The sequence below is a fragment of the Ailuropoda melanoleuca genome, chromosome 1, assembly GCF_002007445.2.
Source record: "Ailuropoda melanoleuca isolate Jingjing chromosome 1, ASM200744v2, whole genome shotgun sequence".
Classification (NCBI taxonomy): Eukaryota; Metazoa; Chordata; class Mammalia; order Carnivora; family Ursidae; genus Ailuropoda; species Ailuropoda melanoleuca.
The window spans coordinates 155,290,881-155,313,806 of NC_048218.1; the positions used below are offsets into that span (position 1 = coordinate 155,290,881).

Here is a 22,926-nt window from a genome sequence, read left to right on the forward strand (position 1 = left end):
TCCTCCTATGGATCTAATATATACTTGGGCAGATTTTTAAGTATTTTATTTGTGGGGCACTAAATGCAAATGATGCATTTAATTTCAAGTTTCACCTGTTCGTTGCTATTACATAAGAAAGTGATACACTGTTGTTCATTAACCTTGAATTATACAACTTTACTACAATCGCTTATTTCCAGTTTAATTCTTAGTGATTTTCTTCAAAGACAATTATGTCATCTGCAAAGAACATTTTATTTTGCCTTTCCCAGAGTACTTATTTCCTTTTCTTATTAACTAAGAATTCTAGTACAATGTTAAAAAGGAATCATGAGAGTTCATTTTTGCCTTGTTGCTGATCTTAGTGGAAAAGCTTGTAGTTTATCATTAAGTATGGTGTTAGCAGGGGTGCCTGGGTGGCTCAGTTTGTTGAGCATCTGACTCGACTTCAGCTCAGCTCATGATCTCGGATTTGGGCCCCGCATTGGGCTCCCCACTCAGCAGGAAGTCTACTTGTCTCCCTCTCTCACCCCACTCGTGTGCACACTCTCTCTAAAATAAATCTTTAAAAAAGTATGATGTTGGCTGTAGGTTTTTTGTACCTAATCTTTATCAAATTGAGGAAGTGCTCCCTCTATTCTAGTTTGCTAATATTTTACCATGAATAGCTGCTTGATTTTGTCAAATCTTGCATAAATTGAAATATTTTCTTTTTTCTCTATTTTTTTCTTTTTTCTTCCTCAGCCTGCAGATGTGATGTACCGTAGTTGATTTTTTATAGATGAACTAGCTTTGAATACCTGGGATAAAGCTCACTTGGCTGAAGTCTTTAATTCTTTACATGCATTGTTCAATTCTACTTGCTAATGTTCTGTTGAGGATTTTTTCGTTTATGTTCATGACAGTGGGCTGTTTTCTTATCATGTCCTTATCCACTTATACTATTAGGCTGGCATCAGAATGAGTTAGCAATCCCTCCCTCTGCTTCCATCTTCTATGAGAGAATATAGAGAATTGAAATAATTTCTTCTTTAAACATGTTAGATTTTACAAGTGAGTGCATCTGGATTTCAGGCTATTTTAGGAAATTGATTCTATTTCTTTCATAGACATAAGCCTACTCAGTTTGTCTATTCCCATGTGAATTGTGGTGGATTGTTTCTCTCACGTCACCATTCCATTTCATCTAGGTTATCAACTTTGAGGACAGGGTTGTTCATATTATTCCTATTTCTATCAGTTCTATGAAGACGTCTCCTATTTCCTGTCTGGGTTAGTAATTTGAGTATGCTCTTCTTTGTGTGGTATACTCTACTAATTTTTTCCAAAAAATCAGCTTTTTGGTTTGATTGTTGTCTTAGTTTTCCATTTCATTCATTCCTGCTCTAGTTTTTACCATTTTTCTCTGCTTACTTTGGAATATATTTGCTGTTTTCCTAAATCCCTAATATGGAGTTTTAGATTATCAGTTAGATGCTGCTTCTTTTCCACCATGTACATTCAACACCGTGTATTTCCCTTTAAGGACTGCTTCTGCTGTATTTAAAAATAAGTGTTTTCATTTGTGTTTAGTTCAAAATATTTTAAATTTCCCTTGTGTCCGTGAGGACAGCAGTTTGCCCTGTGGCCTCACTTCTGATGGCTCTAAAAAGAAATGCTGATTTTTCAATTTGCTCAACTTGTCAGTTGTTTTTAGAAAGGAGTGACAGTTTCTAAGCTCTTTACAGGCATAGGAAAGCAGAAGTTTTCCCCATGCACTCTTTCTCAGGACATGGTGCTCCATAAAACTGGGGAGTATAATGGGTCAACTGAAGACCTAGGATATAGAAAGCAGGATATCTTAACACGGTGGTGAAGCAGAGTCTCAAGATGATTGCTATGCACACGGCAGAATGAGAAACCAAGTAAAAGAAGGCCCTGTGCCTCCTCAGGAAGGGGCCTACAAATGGAAAGAAATGCACAGACGTAGTTTAAGAATGAAGAGAATCTCTTTGGAGGGTCTCAGGACAAACTGCCTCTAAGAAGGAAGAACAAGGGACAGAGTTGACACACAGGCTTTCTTTTTACCCTTACTACATGTACACTGTCCTTGTGTATCATACTGAAAAAAATCATGTAACATTTATATAGTATAATGTTATATGAAACATGAGTATTCTCAAGAAACAGATGTTTCTGAGTTAAGTATTTTGTTTCAAAACACATATATTTCGGAGTGCCTGGGTGGCTCAGTCGTTAAGCATCTGCCTTCGGCTGCCAGGGTCCTAGGATCAAGCCCTGCATCAGGCTCCCTGCTCAGTGGGAAGCCTGCTTCTCCCTCTCCCACTCCCCCTGCTTGTGTTCCCTCTCTCCTCTCTGTGTCTCTGTCAAATAAAATCTTTAAAACAAAACAAAACAAAACAAAAAACAATATACTTCATGCTTTCAACAAACCAATCTAATATTCTGATAATTAAGTTATAGAACATTTAAAAATCTGAACATTGAATTTAAAAATAACAGTTTATGTGTATTACTCTATTACAAAACAAACTCTGGCATCATAGTAAATGAAAGGTATTTTCAATTTAACAATTTGAAGAAATTTGCAAACTGTATATTAAAATTTATAACAATTCCTTAAATGGGTTTGCTGAGTTGATGGAAGTATATGTATACTCTCATAAATTTGAGCCCTATTGCCAAGTGTTTAAGAGCATGGGCAGTAAAGTCAAATGGAGTCAGTTGGATCCCAGCTACGGTCTTTCCACATGACAAGTTGTGGAGAAGATATTTAAGTCATCTGTTCCTGTTTGTTCCATTTTAAGAAATGGAGAATGAGAATTATTAAAAGGAACAGACACGTGAGGTGTCTGGTTTAGTGTCTAGTTTATGGCCATTCCTTGATAAAGGCTGGATAGTGGTTATGAATTTAGATAGTTAACTATACAAATCGGGATTTAACACATAGCCAGAAGCTTTTTGATAACATCTAATGTTTATGTAAAGTTCTATTTCTTCTGTACCAATATTGGAGTAGCTCTGACCATGTGTACTGATCTTTTCCTTCTGCTTTCCTTTACACCAGTTTCCATCAAGAAAGATGAGAATAGGACTGTAATTGGAAGAATAAAGATAGGAAAAAAAAAAAGTGCGTTTAACTATTATGAATTCTCAATTGTGACCATCAGAGTAATGGATTTTCTCTGCCCATTTTAAAGTGCTCTGTAAATCACACATAGTTGAAGCTTTCTGTTATTTATATATTCCTTTACTGGTGTTTTCTGGTGTGTAGTAGTACAGTTTTATGACTAATGCCAAAGTAATAACTGTCCCACATTTTTCAGTCTTTCTTCATGGATCTTCACCCCATAGTTAACCTCCTTCTCTACCCTTTCTACTATACCATTCTGCTATGCTGCAGTACACTCCAACTTATGACCTAACAGGTTCTTCACCTCCTACATCTGAAGATATACTAATTGCTTGACATCATTCTGAAGCAGTACCTACTGCCTTTCCCAACCACCACCTACTGATAGGGCTTAAAGTCAGAGTCAGCATTCCATATCCCCGCTGTTCTTCCAAGAAAAAGTCCTATCCTTCCAGAATTTATGCCATCAGAGTACTATGAAGATGACAGTACTATCATCTCTCACTACTTCACAGGCTCTGCAGTTTTATGCACATGGATCAGTCTTCCTTTTTATTCTAACTATTGACATTACGCTGGCTGAATTCCAAGTTTATACACAAAAACTTTCAGATCCTCTAGAAGCTTCCTTGACCTTTTATCTTCACCTGAACAACTACTTACTATAATCAATCCTAGAAACTTGGGGGTTTTGACGATTATTGAAGAACTTTAACAGATGCTTGTCGTTTGACTTAAAAATTTTTTTAAAAGGCTATCATCTTTTATTACAAATTAAAAATGAGGTTCTTAAAAATCTTAACTTGACCAGATATGAAACTATTTAAAAACCTTTATAAAGAGGTATTGAGAAAAATGAGGCATTTTTTTCTTTTAAAACACCTTTGTCATTACAAAAAAGAGACATCTTTAGGTAAAAATAATAAAAATCCCATGCTGTAGAGATAATACAGATAGTTCCATATATCTGGTCAATGGGCAAAAAGCAAGGACTTAAGGTCTTCAGCTCTGGTCTTTTGTTTATTTCTTATTGCTGGAATTTCGTCTTCATTCCTTCATGTTGGATGACTAACCTGATGATGGTAGAGATGGTAAAAGCCCGCATTTACTCAGCCTGGCCCTGCTCAGCCTCAGGACCTTATTCTCAGCTGCTGATGGGTTACCTTTGTCTCTTTGCCATCTTGTGGTTTAGGGTTTTCTGGGCCTCTGCATTGCAACTGAAGTTGCAGCAGTATGGACACTGTGGTGGCTGCTCACCACGGCTCTCACCTCCTTGATTTTCCTTATGTTCTTTGTTGCTGTCCTCTCCAGGTTGTTTGGTGAGAAGCCCCCTGCGGAATCTTGGTCTATAACCCCGATACACATTCTATCTCCATTGTCAATCTTGTTCTCCCACGCCCTGGTTGTGAGCACCTTCCATCACTTCTCCCTGCACAACAGGGCGGAATACAGAGGGGTGGGCACCCATAGGGTCTCCGCCGGTAGTAGGGTGGTAGAACCTGCACTGTGGGAGGCCCCCGCATTCGGGAGCATTCTCCTATCCCTCGTTCTGCCCCCGGCTTTCACTCTTCTGGTAATTCTGCTCGTAACTGTGTGGCTGACCACTGCCACATAAATAGAGTCTCTAACGGTTCCAGTCTGCTGCATACTTACTGCCTTGCACCGGAGCTCCACCAGAGCCTGTCCCATTTGCTGCCTCTGCACCATTTTCTGCTTCACCATCACCCAACTCCACCGTCTCTCCATCTCCTACACTGCGAAGGTACTTCCCAGGTTCTTCTTTATGGCAGTTTGGTGCACAAACACATCTTCCTCGGTGTCCTTCCTGATGAAACTATATCTGTTCCTTACACCGAACCATTTTACTGTTTCCCGAACCTTCATTGGAATTACTTTGTTGTCCCTGCTGCTAGGCGCCGGCACTCTCCGCACCATAGCCCGAGCTGCCAGCCTTCCTGTGGGCAGCGCTGACCAGGGGCGGCAACAGCAGCTGGTGGGTCCCCGCCTCGCTGCCCAAGGTCACAGTGACAGTGACCTGGCCAACTGCTGGGAGGCTGCGGCTCCTCCCAGGGTGTGAGGGTAACTAGCCCAGAATTTGCTCTCTACTCCCCCTACCAATTCAACCCTGCAAACTTGCTTTTATTTTGTTCCTTTTCCCTTACCTGTTCCTTTATTTCAATTGTTTTTGTTTTTTCTTTTTTAATTCAAGTAGGGCAGACACAAAATGTTACATTAGTTTCAAGTACACGACAGTGATTTGACAGATCTATACATTATGCTCTGCTCATCACAAGCAGAGCTACCATCTGTCCCCACAGGACACTATTCCAATACCACTGACTATATTCCCTATGCTGTACCTTTCATCCTAGTGACTTACACATTGTGTAACTAGAAGCCTGTGCCTCTCATTCTCCTCACCCATTTTGCCAGTCCCCCATACCTATCCTCCCCTTTGGCAGCCACCTCTATCTTCGGTTCTTCTGACATTTTTAATTTCTACAACACAAATCTCTGATCAGAACCTCAATCTATCATTTCTCTTACTCTCTTTGCACATTAAACTTGCCCTTTTAACTCACTGAGGCATCCAACACCATAAAACTACCATTTGATCTTGGTTGGAAACCTCCAGTTTCTTAGACTGCCCTTAAAAAAAAAAAATCAGGGAAGTACAACTGAAGGCATTAAAAACTTATTAGTAGCATCCTAGGTGCCTCCATCCATTATCTATCCACTAGATCTCCTTTATGAACTCCAACTATTAATCAATCCTGTTGTTTGATTCCCTTTTCAATTTTACTTTTATCAGTTTTAAGGATACATGGTTTGAAGAACCAAATATCCCTACAAGATTCATTATAAAATAGTTCACCTCGCCCAGATGCAATTACTTCTTCTTTCAACTGATTATTATTCGTTTCCATGTTTAATAGTCAACGATTGCAGGAGAACAAAGATAAGACCTCGGTGGCATGTAGTAATAAGCTTCCATCTCCCTCACACAGCTGTGGGTTAGCTGCGACAACTGTGCTTCTAGCTGCAGTGCGGAGTTGGCTGTAGCAGCTCTGACCTACTGGTCACCCTCTGCAAGACAAACTGGAGGGGCTGCAACCAACCAGTGTACGCCTTCCTAATGGCAATACTAGAGCCACAGGAGGGGAAGCCCAACAGCAAATCACATTTAAGCCTCTGCCTAATCATGCCTGTGAAAAATCCCAAAGCAAGTCAAAAGGCCCAATCCAGAATCACCAACCAGAGAAATATACTTCATTCACCAAGAGGACATGGCAAGGGCACATTAGAAGTGTCAGAGGACTGAAAAACTGGAGTCAACTAACCTACTTACCACAACCTATCTCTGAACATACTTGTGAACATACTCTTCATCTTCTGAAATTTTGGCCATCTGTTGAAGAATTAATTTTGTCCCCTCTCCTTCCAACCTCACCACAATACACACTAATACTTACTGTTCCCCATCCCTTCAACATCATAATTTTGGTTAAATCAGTATTGAGTGTTTACATCACTATGTAAGCATTCCTCCCAGGTAAGTCATAGATTAGAATTCCTTTCTTTCACAAGCCTTTGTCTTCCCTGGAATTAGAACTTATCTTCTAAACCAAGTGTTTAGTTTTCTATATACTTAGGACTCATTCAACAGCTAATACTTAGGTATTTTAGTTCTACTCTCCAGATATTTAGACACAAGACACTTCACCAATTTTATATTCCTGAAGTAATCACCCTTGGAGTCTTCAGAGCTTTCTGTCCTCTGCCAGTTACACAGCTATCATTCTAAAATCGCCCTATACCATCGTAGTGGGGATAATCTACATCTCTCTGCTGTCATGAATCCATTCTCTTCTGTATTCCATGTAATCTTTCTTGAATGACCATATCATTTTTACGGAACAAATCCTCTAATAGCTTTCTGAGAAAGGGAGCCTAAGAGGTAAGTTGTTTTGTTTTGTTTTGTTTTTAAGATTTTATTTATTTATTTATTTGACAGAGAGAGAGACAGCCAGTGAGAGAGGGAACACAAGCAGGGGGAGTGGGAGAGGAAGAAGCAGGCTTCCAGCAGAGGAGCCCGATGTGGGGCTCGATCCCATAACGCCGGGATCACACCCTGAGCCGAAGGCAGATGCTCAACGACTGAGCCACCCAGGCGCCCCAAGAGTTAAGTTTTTAAATCGCTTTTTACTGCCTCATTTCTTTGTCATTTCCTCCCCTTTATTTTCTCTTTTTTGACAATTTTGTTATTGAGTATTGGCTCTCTTTGACTGTACTTCTAATTTTCTCTTCTTTCCTGTATTTTATCCTTTTGTCCTTTGGGGAAGCATTTCTCAGATTTGCTTTTATCCCAGATCTTTTATTCTCTAAATGTTTTGTTTTTTACCACTGTGAACTTGTTTCCTGTTTACAATAACTTGATCTTTGTAATGACATTAACTTTTAAAACCTTTCTCTTTCCCAGCCTATTTGCTGCAACCTCCGTGTTACTCTTCCCTGTTTCGGTCTCTATCTTCCACAGGAAGCGCATTCTTTAGATGGCCCAGTAATACTTGTCAGCCTCTAAGAGTGGAAGATTCAAAAGCTATTAACCAATGGGGGCAGAGTTGTAGTTTGTGAACAGTAAGCTTCACCATAGTGTGATGGGGTTAAGACGCTTACAGGGGAACCTCTGAAGTTAGTATTTTCAGGTCTTTATTTTTAGACTGGACAGATTATCCAAACAAAACTCTTCCAATTATCAGCCAAGAGGGAAAGCAAAGCCACGAAGATACCAGCTGCTTAGTGGGATAAGGGGCCATGGCTTTCCCCATTCAGCCACTAGTAAACACGTGGTCTGTGAGTCACTATTTTAGGCAAGGCACTCATTCCATCAGCTATACCCAAAGTTTTCCCCAGACATAGGGAATATTTCACCCCCCACTTTCCTTTGTTTGGGGGTAGGGAGTAGGTCATGGAGAGGAGATGGTGAGTTATACACCAAACTGCTTCTTAAGTAGTTTCCAGTGAACCCTTCATATTTTGTACCCCTTCACTCAGTTCTAAAGGTGCTGCCGGACCCTCAACTTTTGGGGAACTCTATTGTAGATCATTTTAATTCCTAGCTTTCCCTACCACTCTTCTAATTGAGCCTTCTCAGATTTAACGTGCCAGTTACTTACTAATTCACCTGCTTTCTAGCTATTTGTTTACCATTGTCCCCTCTTATTCTCCTTATTCTGTGGGTCTATATTTTTAATCACTTTCTAGTAGCGTTATTTTTTTTATTTTAAAGATTTTATTTATTTGTGAGTGAGCAACCACGGGGATGGGGGGCAGAAGGAGAGGGAGATGCATGAGGGAACCTGACACTAGGCTCCATCCCAGGACCCTGAGATTATGACCTGAGCCAAAGGCAGACGCTTAACTGACTGAGCCACCCCGGCACCCCAGCTTTCTAGTAGCTTTAAATTAGGCTTCAGGAATGATCAAAATTAGCTAAGTGTCCAGTCAGTTATCTTTACCCAGAAGCTGGAGTATGTGCATTTTAATTTCAAATTATTTTCCATAAAGGTGATTTCAATTTATATTCCCATAAACAGTATATGAGAATGTAGCAAAGTTGTTAACATGAGGTAAATGAATAGGTCTCAGAGGGACTGAAAAACCTCTGAATAAAATATTCTGTGTATAATGCGGTTATTTTTCTGGGAAAGGATTCTACAAGTTTGGACTTTTATAACACACATCGAAGTTTGGATCCATTGTTTTATGGTAATCATGTCATGGTCCATGGCTACAAATAATCCAATTACCTATCTATCCTTCCAGCTTTAACATCATTCATAGTATTATTTTTGCAAGGCAGCCTGGGAAGTTTGCCCAACAAAGAACAATATATACATTAGAGAAAAAAATCAAAGGCATGCTTGCACAGGTTTCTCACTCTGCAGTTACATATCCACGCTCAGAATGTTTCAAGTAGAAACAAAATAGCCTATCTTACAATTAGGTAAACAATGAACACCTGCATTCCATTTATCATTTGAAAATCAAACTTTAAGCATTTTGCATACATTTACATTGTTTGAATTATTCAATGCATTCTAGAATTGCAGGAGAGACAGTTATCCAAGAAGCTTGGTTCTTACAATTTATCAGATCGTTTTATGAATAAATAAGCAATTTCAGACTAAGCCCATATGAGGCTGATAACAGAGAAGCAACTCTCATGCTTCAGAAAACAAAGCACAAATGACCTGGCTGAGGACAGGATTTCTTTGTGTACAAGTTTTTAAATGATTTTACATAAGGTTATACTCCTCATAAAGTTACATAAAGTTCAAGCACCTATCAACTGAAAAACAAAAGTGTCACTTTATTACATTTTTGCCAACCTTACCCAAAGGAAATTTTTATGAACTTAAGAGACAAATACTAGCCATTCGTATCAGTTGACTACTACCTAGAAGATGTTATTTCCTGTTTGGCTTTCAGATAAATGGGGAGAAAAGTTAACATGGGAAAATGAGTTTCACCAGTAATTCTAAAACCCTGTATTTAGCCATTCTTTTGACCTTCACAATCAAATATTGTCAAGCACTATTAAAAACTTTCACCAGGATATTCTATTCTTCTCTCTTATGGACCATCTTTGGAAAAGTAAACTGATCAAAAGTTAGTGATAAAATTAAGATTAGAATATTGCCCAGAAACACATTGACTGGACATACTACACATGCATGCATTCTCTAGTCCCAATATAAACTAAGGGAAAAATGGAAACCCTTCAGCACTATCCAACCCCAGACACAAGGCAGCTTTAAATTCATGCAGAGAGAACTGTTAAAAGGCCGATTCCAGAATGTCAAGAGATCATGGTTATCTGAAATAAGTCCAGGAAATAGAAGGAAGAATCCAAAGCCACATGTTATTCCAGTAGCTACAGGATTGGTGACATTGTTACCCAACCTGAAAGATGTAGAAAAAAAGAGTAGGTATATTGGTTAAGCTAATGGCATCAGTTAGATTTAAGCTACCTGTAGGACATCTAGTAAAAATACTAAGAAGTTGTAAATATATACCAAACATTCATGGGGAGAAACATGAAAAGGAATGATCAGAAAAACTGATATACATTTACTAAGCAAATATTTATGGAAAATTTACCAGGCATTAAATACAATAGGTACTGAGAAGGAGGAGAAAGGCTGGGGAAAATCACACAGGCAATTTTAACACAAGGACATCCCAGGCATATCGGAGGTATGCTCATAGGCTGGGAGAACTGAAGAGAAACATTTATCATTTCAAGAGATTATTTTTTTTAATCGGCACATTGTGGAAGTTGCAGAAAATTTAACCAGAGTTCAGTGTAAGTAATTAAAACTTTAACAATTGACCAGAAGTACAGTTTTAAAATTAACCCACCTTTTTTCTACACAACTTGCCCAGTAGTGCCTTTCTGGCTCACTCCTTGTAATAATTTAGTATCTTCAGCCTTATCTCTAGTTTTCTCCTATTTCCCATGACACTTTAACACCTTTACAAGTTTTTCACTTTGCAATTTACTTCCGCCAGCACTAACTCTTAACTGACACATTACCTATGAAACTCTGTAGCTTTTTTTTATGAACTGAGTTCTTTTGGATCTCCATCCCAATACAAGTCATAACTAAGAGTGGGAATTAAAGTTTCCTGAAGATAAACAACTGAGGTAAATACGAACCCCCAAAAAGCTATTCGGTGATAAGATGGAACAAAGATTGATGCGTACAACAGCATGACTATATCTCAAAATCATTACGCTTTCCTGTAATAAGCCAGACACAAAAGACTACACATCTATGATTCCTTTGTAGGACATTCTAGAAGGTGAAAAACTATAGAGACAGAAAACAGATCCATGATGGCTAAAGCCTGAGGATGGAGAAAATGAATTCACTGCAAGTCTGGCCATATGATTTGCATTACCCAATAGGAGGCAGAAGTGACAGTGTCGCAGTTTCAAATCTAAACTTTAAGAAACCCTGGGTGTTTCCACTCTGTTCCACCTCTGCCATCTCCATAAAAGAACATGCCTGGATAAACTGCTCGTCAAAGAAGGGTGAAGAATGGGAAACTGTACAGCCTATACCTGCAATATGAGGCAGCGCTACCCCAAAACACAGCTATCTAGCCAAGTCCAAGATCAGAACCTCAGCCAACCCACAGATCCCTACGTGTAAATTAACATTGAACTACCATGTTTGTGGATGGTGTATTCACACCAATGATACAGCAATGGCAAACTAAGTTGTTGAAAATGTTTTTTTCAAATTTACAACTAGGAAGAATTCGGTGAATAGTGTATCATATAATAAGCAACTCTAAGTGACAGACTACAAATATATGCAACAGGAATCTCAGAGATGGACAAAAAATCAAATATTACAAGTATGACTCTCTTCATAGAAATACTCAAAACCAAGCAATATTTGGACACTCAACTTACGTGTTAAGACTATAGAGGATGGCAAGAAAATTATTAACACAAAATTAAACACATTAATAGTGGGGAAGGGAACACAATCAGGACAGGGATGCAAACAAAAAAAGAGCACACTGAAGATGTCAAATATACTGGCAATGTTACACCTCATTAGCTAGACAATGAAAACAAAAACACCTATTTGTCTTTAGATCAGTCTATCAAATATATGCAATACATGCTAAGGAATGTAGTATGCCCAACATGCATATTAACACATATATCCACAAAAGGCTTGCTGAGCAGAGAATGAACTAAGACCTGCATAACTGCCCCTCACCCACCCTGGACCCTGGGCTGGACAAACGTCATAGCACAGAGAGCTACAGACTGGAAAGAAATTATTACAGCAGGATCATCTGGGCACATTAGAAGATCATCTAGGGACACCTCAATTGCAATATTTCTTCTGTAATAGCTAACATCCTATTCTAAAGAATTTAATAAATCCCCTTAGCTACAAGGAGTTGAGATTTTATTTGTTATCAACAAGTATATAAAACACGGGAGTAAAAACACAGCCCAATAGATAGATCACTTTCTGCATGTTCTATGGATTGCATCATGGATCAGCAGAGTATGCCACTGGCAAACAGCAAAGGATCCAGGCCATCACACCAGCCTCTGATGTGCTTAGACTCTTGTGTTTCATATACTACACTGGCCCTTGCCTCTAGTACATTCTCCATTACACAACCTCTATCCTCATTCTCCTTGTGTAATCCGCCCACAATGTAACAACTGAGTTGTCAAACAATTCTAATGTCATCCTCATTTTTATCTCAGTAGTGGAAATACTTACAATAATGTTAGGTTTTCAGTATTTGCCTCCATTTGCCTGCTTTTATCACAATTAGGACATCATCAGATGACATACTGTATACCTGAACTGGTTTTGGGTATAGTACATATATTGAGTGCTTACCCTGTCCTTTTTTTTTTTTTTGAGGGAATGCCTAATCCACAGTCCTAGCTAAAGCAGCAGCAACCTTGTTTTATTTCCTGTCATTTCTTCCCTCCCCAACCCCATTCTGCTGTTCAGTCTGTTGGTGGGGACCTATCACCACAGTAGCCCGTCTATCAGATGATCCACGGCTTATGATCTGGGTGGACAAATAAAGCAGAGTAAATCATATACCATCTGCAAGAAATTTGAACTACAACATAAAAAAAGAATCTGCAAGTTGGACAAGGAAGCCAATCCTACAATGGCACATGTTATTCTTATGGCTGAAGAGCTATGGCAACTAAAACTCAAGTTGCAGGAAACAGAAATCATAAAGGAAGCAGAGGAATAGCAAAAACAAACAAAACAACAACAACAACAACAAAGGATTTAACATAAAGCAACAAAAAACATGGCTCTAACAAAGGCCTCAACAACTTGCCAGTTACCAATTACATTTTTCCAGAAACTTACAGGTCTTTCTTTAAAAACTTGAAGTCCGTGTTCTTTGCAAGCACAAGAGATAGGGAGGTTCCCTGGACACTGGAAAGTTACAGCAACAGTAAGAATTCTTATTAGAGGCAATTACCTCAAAATTCTCCTGCAGAACTGGGGACTGTGTAACCACAAGAACATCATTGATGATTGTTTGTAAATACAGCCAATTACCCAAAAACCTTTTCCAAACCAAAATGACGAGTATCAGACTGAAACTCAGCAAGACTGCACCCTAGTACCTCTTGCACAATACATGTGAAATCCGCAGTCACATCAGCATGAACACTGACCGATAGAAGATTCTATGGTGCTTAATGGTTCTAGGGCAACTTACATGATCTCAGGTTCATAGGATTTCATTTTTAACTGTAAATAATTGTATAAAGTAGAACACATCTAAACATCCAACATCACAAGGAAGAGTACTGACTCCTTTTAGGGTAACATGTTGGTAAAATATAGACTTGGCAACATAAAAGGAAATGACAGTGTGTCCAAAACTGTTAGAAATTTAATCTTCATGCTCAAAAAAACATGATCTAATAATACTCTTTCGTAACAAAGATTAGAATATATATTCATCAAGAAAAACTAGAGGAAAAAAAAGTTCAGTGACAGCACTAAGAATAAAATACAGGATTCCTACCCACAGCCAGGTCTCAGTCCTCTGAAGGAATTCCATTCCCTCCTTGATTAATAATTATTATTCCTTAAGTGTTAACAGTTATTCCCTGCTATTCAATGTAAGCAAAATCACATTCTTCCCCCCAAAGGATTTACATGATATTAAACAGGCATCTGACAGACACAGGCCTAAATTAAATACAAAAAACACAAAACACACAGCTGATTAGTTTTCATTGTGAAAATATCAAGAGTAGGAGGAAACATATGTAGAGGCTGAAGAAATCTCTCTTAAAATGTTAATGTCCTAAGATCAAAATAGATCATCTGTCCTACAAACCCATCACAGAGGTACTGTTTCTCTAGGGAATCCTCATGAAAAGATTTAAGAGTCATAAAGTCCATTATGAGCTAAAATTATCCAGATTTGTAGGCATTGGGACCATAGGAAAGCTGAAGCAAAATTCCTAGAAAAAAGTGACTGATGTTAGATATGTTTCATTAATTTTGCATGTGTTATGTTCTGAGGTTAAGAGAGAGAGAGAAATCCAAAACATACCTGAAGAGTTCTTTTCCAATCTTGCGAGTTTCTGTTGCGTGGGGTTTTTTCCCCACAAAGTGTGCTTGTTAAAGGTCTCAGAGTGGTAACACTAGAGACCACAAACTATCTCTTGATCACTCATATACACAGCAAAAAGATGTAAAATGGCCTTCCTGATCGAACTCTAAATTGGACCAATTTGGGACCAATTTTGTGTAGTGCCTGAAAACTACCAAATTATGAAAAAGCCATTTTATTTTCCACAGCCAATACCATTTCTGGATGCCTTGCTGCAGTGTCAAAGAAAAACAGAAGTTTGAATCTTGATGTCCTTCTAGGTTAAAACAAAGTGAAAGTAAGTGCCTGGAATCGGACCTTCCAGTTCATTTTCAGGTTTTAACTGTGTCACATTTTTCCTGCAAGAGTAGAAATATTTCATAGCATCCTTTCAATCATCCACCTGAAAGAAACAGTTTTCCTTCACTCATTTCCCACAGTGGGGAGGTCTCCAATTCACTCCAGGTGAAACTGATTATCTTCAAATAGATCACAGCCTTGGGAGAAAACAAGGGAAGGTGGCCAGGACTCAATGGCGTCAAGTAACAAGCACCTTGAACACTGCGGTTCAGAGAGCATCTTGTGCAGCCAAAAAAAAAAAAAAAAAAAGGAAACTCCAAGGGAATAGCTGCTAGAGATAAGCATGTGTTCTCCCCAGGGTAAAATGCTCTCCCTTTCATATATTCATTTCATTCAAAACGTTCTTAAGGTAAACAGTGTTTTTCATCTTGAATTTTTTATGTCAGTATATTTATATCATTATGTATGTATCCTTATCTACATATAATTTATCAATATATGCAAAAAGAGGACGGGGAAGCTCCTTGGCTCAGCACTAAAGGTGCAATTTGCAACATATACTCTTTCTACCTTACTTTACACAGGAGTGGAAATTCAACACAGCTGACAGGGTGTGTCCCATCGCTAACTTGCTACAAAATGCTAGGCCATATTCACCCCCATGAGTTGCTTTTGCCTCAGGCTAAGACACACTCTACATAATGTTAGTCTCTTTTCAGTTCTCTATAAAGCTCAAAGAGGCTTCCTGTTCTAACCTCCTCTCATATTTTTTAAAGCCACGTATGTATTTCACATTAGACAGTAATTAACCACACTCACTGTAGAACCCTTAGTAGGAGAAAACATCTTCCAATTCAACCACGATACTTTGAGGGGTTTTTTAATGCCCCCCCTTTTTTAAAGTTTATTCAGTCTCCTGAGAGATTTTAGAAGCCTGCCTTAACTTTTAACTGAAGGATTTACATATCCTGCATATTTCATTGTGCCAATACTCCGATTAAATGCAGAACAATCTAAATAGTTAAAGTCTAAAGTACCACCAGAATGCTTCAAATTCTGTGAGAAGCGCGAAAGCCCTACACCTAGAGTAAGTCATAATACTCTTACAGACAATTCATATATTGTTGGTTTGTTTTTAACAATCATAAATATGTAACTCTCTACCTATATTTTGTTGAGGAAATCCTCCATACTATGTTTTGAGGGAGAAAACAGTAATTTAGCTGTTAAGATTTTTTTTTTAATATTTTTCTTTTTTACCTTTTGACCCCCTTCACTCACGTCTCCCACCCACTCCTCACCTCTTACCTCTGGCAACCACCCACCTTCTCTCCATAACCATGAACTTGAGTTTTGATTTTAAGACTCCACATAAGATATTTTTCTTTATTCACCATTTATGGGCACTTTGGTTGTTTCCATATATTGGCTATCATAAATAATGCTGCAGTGAATGTAGGCGTGCGGATATCTTTTTGAAGGTTTTCCTTCTCTTGTGATCAATACCCAGAAGCGGAAGAGCTGAATCATGGTATTTCTCCACTTGAGCTACCTCCATAGTTTGCCAGGGCAGCTGCACCAATTTACGTTCCATCAACAGTGCAGGAGGATTCCGTCTTATCTCCACATCCTCACCAACCTGTTATTTCTTGGCTCTCTGATACTAGTCATTCTGACGTGTGAGGCGACAGCTCATTCATTTCCCTGATTAGTGATGTTGAGCATCTCTTCACGTACCTATGGGCTAGCTGCAGGTCTTCTCGAAAAATGTGTTCAGATTATCTGCCTATTTTTTTAGGTATTTTTCTATTGAATTGTAGGGGTTCTTCATGTATTTTTGATACAAACCTCTCATCAGTCAGATGATTTGTAAATACGTCTTCCCACTCAGTAGGCTATATTTTGATTTTGTTTTTTTCCCTCACGGTGTGGCTTTTTTCAGTTTGATGGAGTCTCATTTCTGTGTCTGTTCTTGTTTTTGGTGTCAGATCCAAAAAAATCATTGCCAAAAATTAACGTCAAGGAGCCTCCCACCTAGACTGGCTTGGAGTTTTATGGTTTCAGATCTTACGTTCAAGTGTTCAATACATTTTTGAGTTACTTTTTGTGTATGGTACAAGATAGTGGTCAAGTTTTCTCAGGCATATGGCTGCCTCATGTCACCCATACCATTTATTGGAAAGACGATCCTTTTCCCATGTGTTTCTGACTTGTCATGAAGTGACCATATACGTGTATCTGGGTGCTCTGTTCCATTGATACTATGTGTTTATCCTGATAACACAGTGCTTTAATTACTATAGCTTTATAATATAGTTTGCAATCAAAAAACATAATGTCTTCACATTTGTTCTTGCTCAAAACTACTTTGGCTATTCATGGTCTTTTGTAGTTCTGTACAAATTTTAGGATGATTTGTTCTATTTCTATGAAAAATGCCACTGGAACCATGATAGGGATTGCACAAAATCTGTAGATTGCTTTTAGTATGGACATCCTAAGTATTGATTCTTCTAATCCATTAGCATGAAAATTTTTCCATTTATTTATGTCTTCAATATTTTTTATCCTAGTTTTCAATATGAAAGTCTTTCACCTCATTGGTAAATTGTTCCTACATATTTTATTCTTTCTGATGCAATTACACATGGGATTTTCTGTTTGTTATTAGTGATAGAAACAAATTTCTGTGTTTTGATTTTGTATTCTGTAATTTATTCATTCTAACAGGTTTTTTTTTGTGGACTCTGTAGTGTTTATTACATATACCATGTCATCTGCAAATAGTGAGTTATTTTCTTCCTTTTCAATTGGATGCCCCCCCCTTTTTTTTTTGCTTAGCTGCTCTGGCTAGACCTTCCAAAATTATGTTGCATGAAAGTGGGGATCGTGAGCATCCTTGTCTTCTTTCTGATCTTTAAGGAAAGGCTTTCAGCTTTTCATCATTCAGTATGATGGTTTATGTGGGCTTGTCATCTGAGATCTTTATTATGTTGAAATATATCTGCTCTATAAACCCTCTACTTTGTTGACTCATTAAAAAGGGAGGTTGATGGGGGCGCCTGGGTGGCACAGTCGTTAAGCGTCTGCCTTCGGCTCAGGGCGTGATCCCAGAGTGCTGGGATCAAGCCCCACATCAGGCTCCTCCACTATGAGCCTGCTTCTTCCTCTCCCACTCCCCTGCTTGTGTTCCTTTTCTCACTGGCTGTCTCTATCTCTGTCGAATAAATAAAATCTTTAAAAAAAAAAAAAAAAAAGGGAGGTTCATGATTTTTATACTTCATTTTGTTCACATGAGATATCACGTGGACTCATTCATAGATGGTGACCCTTCTTCCATCACTGGAATAAACCCCCGATGACTGTGGTGAATAATCCTTTCAATGTGTTGTTGCATTCAGTTTGCTAATGTTTTGTTTAGGATTTTTGCATTCTGTTCATAAGAGATACTGGCCTATAATTTTATTTTCTTGTGTCATCTTTGCCTGGTTTCCATATCAGGGTAATTCTGACCTCATAAGTGTGTTTGGAAGATACCCCTTTTCTATGTTTTGGATGACTTTGAGAAGGGTTGATATTCTTTAAAAATTCACACATTCTACCAAATATTTAATCTAAAACTGCTTTCAGAATATTATCAGGTCCTCAGATTTTTTTTCAATCAAATATTGAGTATATACAAACAATACATTTACTTCAATTTGAAGGTATTATAAAGTGGAAAATTAACTCCTTAGAAGTACTGCTTCCCACTGTGCCCAGTCTTTTCCTCTCATTTGTAAACTGCATATAATACAAGCCTACTGAAAACCCCACACACACATATGCATGCACACCAACAAGAAAAGCCAGGGACTTTATGGTCAGATTAAGCCTAAGATTATGTGTTTTCTAAAAGAATCTCTTCAGTTATTAAAAACCAAAGGCCTAAATAAAATTTAATTCCCATTTGGTTACAATCACAAAGACATAAAGGTCAAGTATCTAGAAACCCCAATGTAAGCCATAAGTATAAGGAATACTGCATTAAACTCTGTGGGATTTTCAGATTATACCAGAAAATGTTCTTGCCTGTTTCAAAAGGTTTCAATAGCTTTCTCTAAATTTACAACCTAGAAATGGTCTATCACCAAGAATCAGGAGCTCAAAATTCTATTTCAGTTTCCTGTAGCTTTCTTTCTTCCAAGTGATAAAGTCTGTGAAATCATATTAAAAACAATAAAATGCACTAATCCATTACACATACACACACATTAAAAAGTGTCATATGTCTGGAACTGTGCGAAGCAGTAAGAACAAATTCGCCGCATTCTTAAAGTTCTACAGCACAAATAAAAATTTAGTTTTGTCAATCTGTTAACTCCTCATTATATAAAAAGTATGGTTAATGATACAACTTAGCAAAACAAAGTACATTTCTATTCTTCAGGAAAGTATGTAAGATTGCCTTTATCTCAACTTGTCACCACTACTCACCTATGTGTATCTTCTCTGTAACTTAGTTGAAATAGAAAGTTAAAGTAAGTGGATGAAATTGTCTAGAGGTGTCCTGGTTTCTTGTGCAGAAATGTACTTGTTCCTCAGGGTATTACTAGCAGAAAATTCTCCTTATGCAGGTAAGTTTGGCAAATGCTACCTTAAACTTAAGCAACTTCTTTTCCATCTTTGGTTACTAATATCCATTTTAAATATTCAAGTGGGGGATATTGTGACTATTATTTCCCAAATGTATTTTACCATGAAGCCTTTTCCCAAAAACTTATCTTAAAGAATATTCCATGGAACACAGATTAGAAAATTATGACTTAACCCTTCCGGGTTCAGCATTTTCACTCACTCTTTTTCTACAGAATACACTCAAAATCCCCACCTGTTTGAATCAGGCAAATCAGATCTCCTTAATGGTAATTAAAAGGCAAAAGCAGGCACAAATGTACATTTTAGAGAAATAGATTTCCAACTTAAAGGAAAAGACATGTAAACGATATGTATTTAGTATCAAAATATAGTTAATAAGTAACAAGATAGACATGGCAAGTAATTAGTATATGGTCAAGAATCAACCTTGGCATATTTGGCTCTTGACACTCCTCAACTAAGACATCTGAGACAACAGTCATGTCAACAATCAAGTAATATTGTTATTTGATGAGGGCGCTAAATCAAGTAAATATAGTTACTTGTTGGGGGCACCATAATTCGTTTCTCCATAAAAGCAACAAGAACATTGACAGATATTATGAAAATTAACTTTATCAGAACTCTGGAAATTAATCAAAGCCAAGTGACAGTCCATGCGATGTTTGTTCCAGGAGCTAATGCTAAATCTTGGTTAAAAGAAAAAACAGTGAATGTTGTACCATTTTAACCTACCCTGTTCTCCCCAACCCCCACCCCCACAGTTTCTTCTGACAATGATGGTAATCTTGAAAACCAACAGCCTACATCCACAGTGAAAAACAGAAGCCTAGCAGCCAATGGATAAGGCAGAACAAAATTAGAGCTTTTCCAAATTCTAATCCCCAGATAGTTGCCATAGTTTCACCCATTCAGTTGTCCACAAGTTCCATGCAAACCTAAATTCCAAGGTTTGTTTTTATTTAAGTCAGAGACTTCCCGTGACTGTTTCCCTGGGAACATGTGCTAAAAAGTATCAAATGTAATTGCTTTCCATAGCAGCTGCCTAATGTGGTGATAACAATTGAGGCAAATAAGCTAACCTGAACCGTTAAAAGGAAAAGCTAAAGAATGAGATATCCATATAAGGCTTTGAAAAGCTCAAATGCTATTCCTAGGTACCTAGAAAAGACCATGAATATGCCTAGGGCTGCCCACATGCCCATGAAAGACCTGAGAAGGTCCTACGATCTTAATTCTGACTCACCTTGTGCTTCACAAGCAGGAAGTGAGAATGAAGCCAGAGTGTGAAATGCTTCCCTGAGCATAGCAAATGTGCCCCTACACACAGACAAAGCATGGAACATGGTTTGTTCCGATACTTAAAAAAATTTCTTCTCATTAACTGACCACTAAACTATCCTAGCAGAGACTTCACTGGCTACATATGACAAAGTAGAGAAGAATACATGTACTACAGAACTTGGGTAAGTCATTTAACAAATCAATAGTAGAAACAAGTATTTTCAACAGCAAACTCTAGGGGAATGGGTTCTGATTTCCAAAATTGCCATATTACTAAAACTGGCCAGTTTTCATTAAAAATTAGCAGATATGCCAAGAAACAAGGGTATATGTGAAGGAAAAAAAAAATCATACAACTGTCCTGAGAAAGACTAGACTTCAGACTTCCTAGATAAAGACTCAAGTTATTTTCAACATGTTTAATGAGCCAAAGGAACCATGTCTGATTAACTCCCTGAAGGCTGTGGCAGAACATATTCTAAGTACTGAAAGAAAAAAGACTGTCAACCAAGAATTTCATATCCAACAAAAAAATCTTTCATAAATGAAGTACAACATTCCATGTAACCGAACAGTAATATAATGTTTTACTAGCCAGCAGGATCTGGAAGAAACACCAAAGGGAGTCTTTGAGGCTAACAAAACAATAGACAGCAACCAGTAAAAGTAACTACATACAAAAGTTAATACAAAAGACAAGTATAGGGGCACCTGGGTGGCTCAGTCAGTTAAGTGTCTGCCTTCAGCTCAGGTCATGATCCCAGGACGGAGCCCCCCATCGGGCTCCCTGCTCAGCAGGGAATCGGCTTCTCCCTCTGCCCTTCACCCCACTCATGCTTGCACTCACCTGCTCTCATTCTCTCTCAAATCAAGTCTTTAAAAAAAAAAAAAAAAGAAGAAGAAGAAGAAGAAGAAAAAAGCATATTGCACCTTTTTATTGGGTTTAAAAAGAAGGGTAATTATAAATGAGTACTGAAGGGTATATAGTGTATTAAGATGTCATTTGTATGACAATATAGCACAAAGAAGTACAGAGAACCCAGTATTGCTAAATCTTTTGTTGTTAAAGAACATGTTTTTGTTTTTCTTAATGCTAAAAACATTGGCAGCACTCAACTCTCAAGTCACCAGTTTGGGAACTGTAATGTCATTCTCAGCCCTGTAAGATATATAAAGAATGTAGAATTAGCCCATTTTACATATCAGAAATCCACTTTCAAACAGTATAAGCAATCTGCTGCTGGAGACAGGGTTTATTTAGGTTATTTCCTTACAGAACCCACATGATTTCCTTGAATCCTCTGCATCAAGATATAAAGGTTTTGCTGAGGTGTTGATAAATTCACTTCCCTATAAAAATGCTTCATCAAAGTCCATTGTGTATTTAAATGTTCTAATATGCTGTTTAATAAATGCTTGTAGAAAACTGCTATACCAACATGAGACAAAGATAAAAATATAAACTTCTTCTATCCTTTCTTCCAACTTTATTATGTTTATTTTATTTTATTATTCTTACTGTTTTGTGCCAGTCTCAACCTACTGATAGGAATGCTATCAGCTACAAATGTCCAGGGGCCCTCACAGGGGCACACCCAGGAAACCTCCACAGGCATCTCTTATCTCCAAACCAATGTTATGACTGGACCAACCTTGGAGATTCTTACTATGATTCCAAGACACCCTTCAGCAACAACCATCAGGAAACTTGGGGGAAAAAATAAAGGTTTATCACTTACAAGACTTGGAAATGATACAGCACACCCAGGGCTACATAGCTAGGTCACAAGTAGAAAGCACGTATGCACAGGTCAATGGTTCTGCTGTATTGGGGTCAAGAATGGGGCCTAAGGTTTTGGAGGCTCACTCTTTGTTGGCCAATTTAAATTGTAAAAGGAAGAATTTAAGGCACAGGAAGTGAAAAGTGGCCCTAATGGTCAGTTATCAAAAACAACCGAGATCTCTGAAGCAAACACAATGAACAAAACAAAGTCCCTGATTTCATGGACTACATATTTTCAGGGAATAAAGTTAACACAAGTACACAAACCAAATTATTACAGATCAAAGTAAAGGAAGTTAAATAGGAAATTAGAAAATAAGGACAAAACATAGACAGGAAAACTTCATAAGGAGTTGATATTTAAGGTGTGATCTAAAGGATGAAATTAAGCCAGAATATGAGAAAAAGCACTTGTGTCAGCAGAAAGAAAAGATATGTGACTAGCCAGACTTGTAAAGCTGCTAATACCACAAGAATGTTACAGGTTCAGCACCCATTTTGTTCAAGCCAAAAAGTCCATGGTAAGAAAAATTAAAGAGGTTAAAAATAATTTTTAAAAGAAAAGCAGAAGCAATACCTAGTATTTGTTGACTACTGAAGATTTCAGAATTGGTCA

General features: G+C 37.9%; 1 protein-coding gene and 1 pseudogene across 4 annotated transcripts in view; both read right to left on the reverse strand.

Annotated features, from left to right (window-relative positions):
• The window catches only part of CRPPA (CDP-L-ribitol pyrophosphorylase A), a 290,868-nt gene that overhangs the window by 200,346 nt on the left and 67,596 nt on the right, over window positions 1-22,926 (reverse strand). The window lies entirely within an intron of this gene.
• On the reverse strand, window positions 4,101-5,594 carry LOC109489332 (annotated as a pseudogene).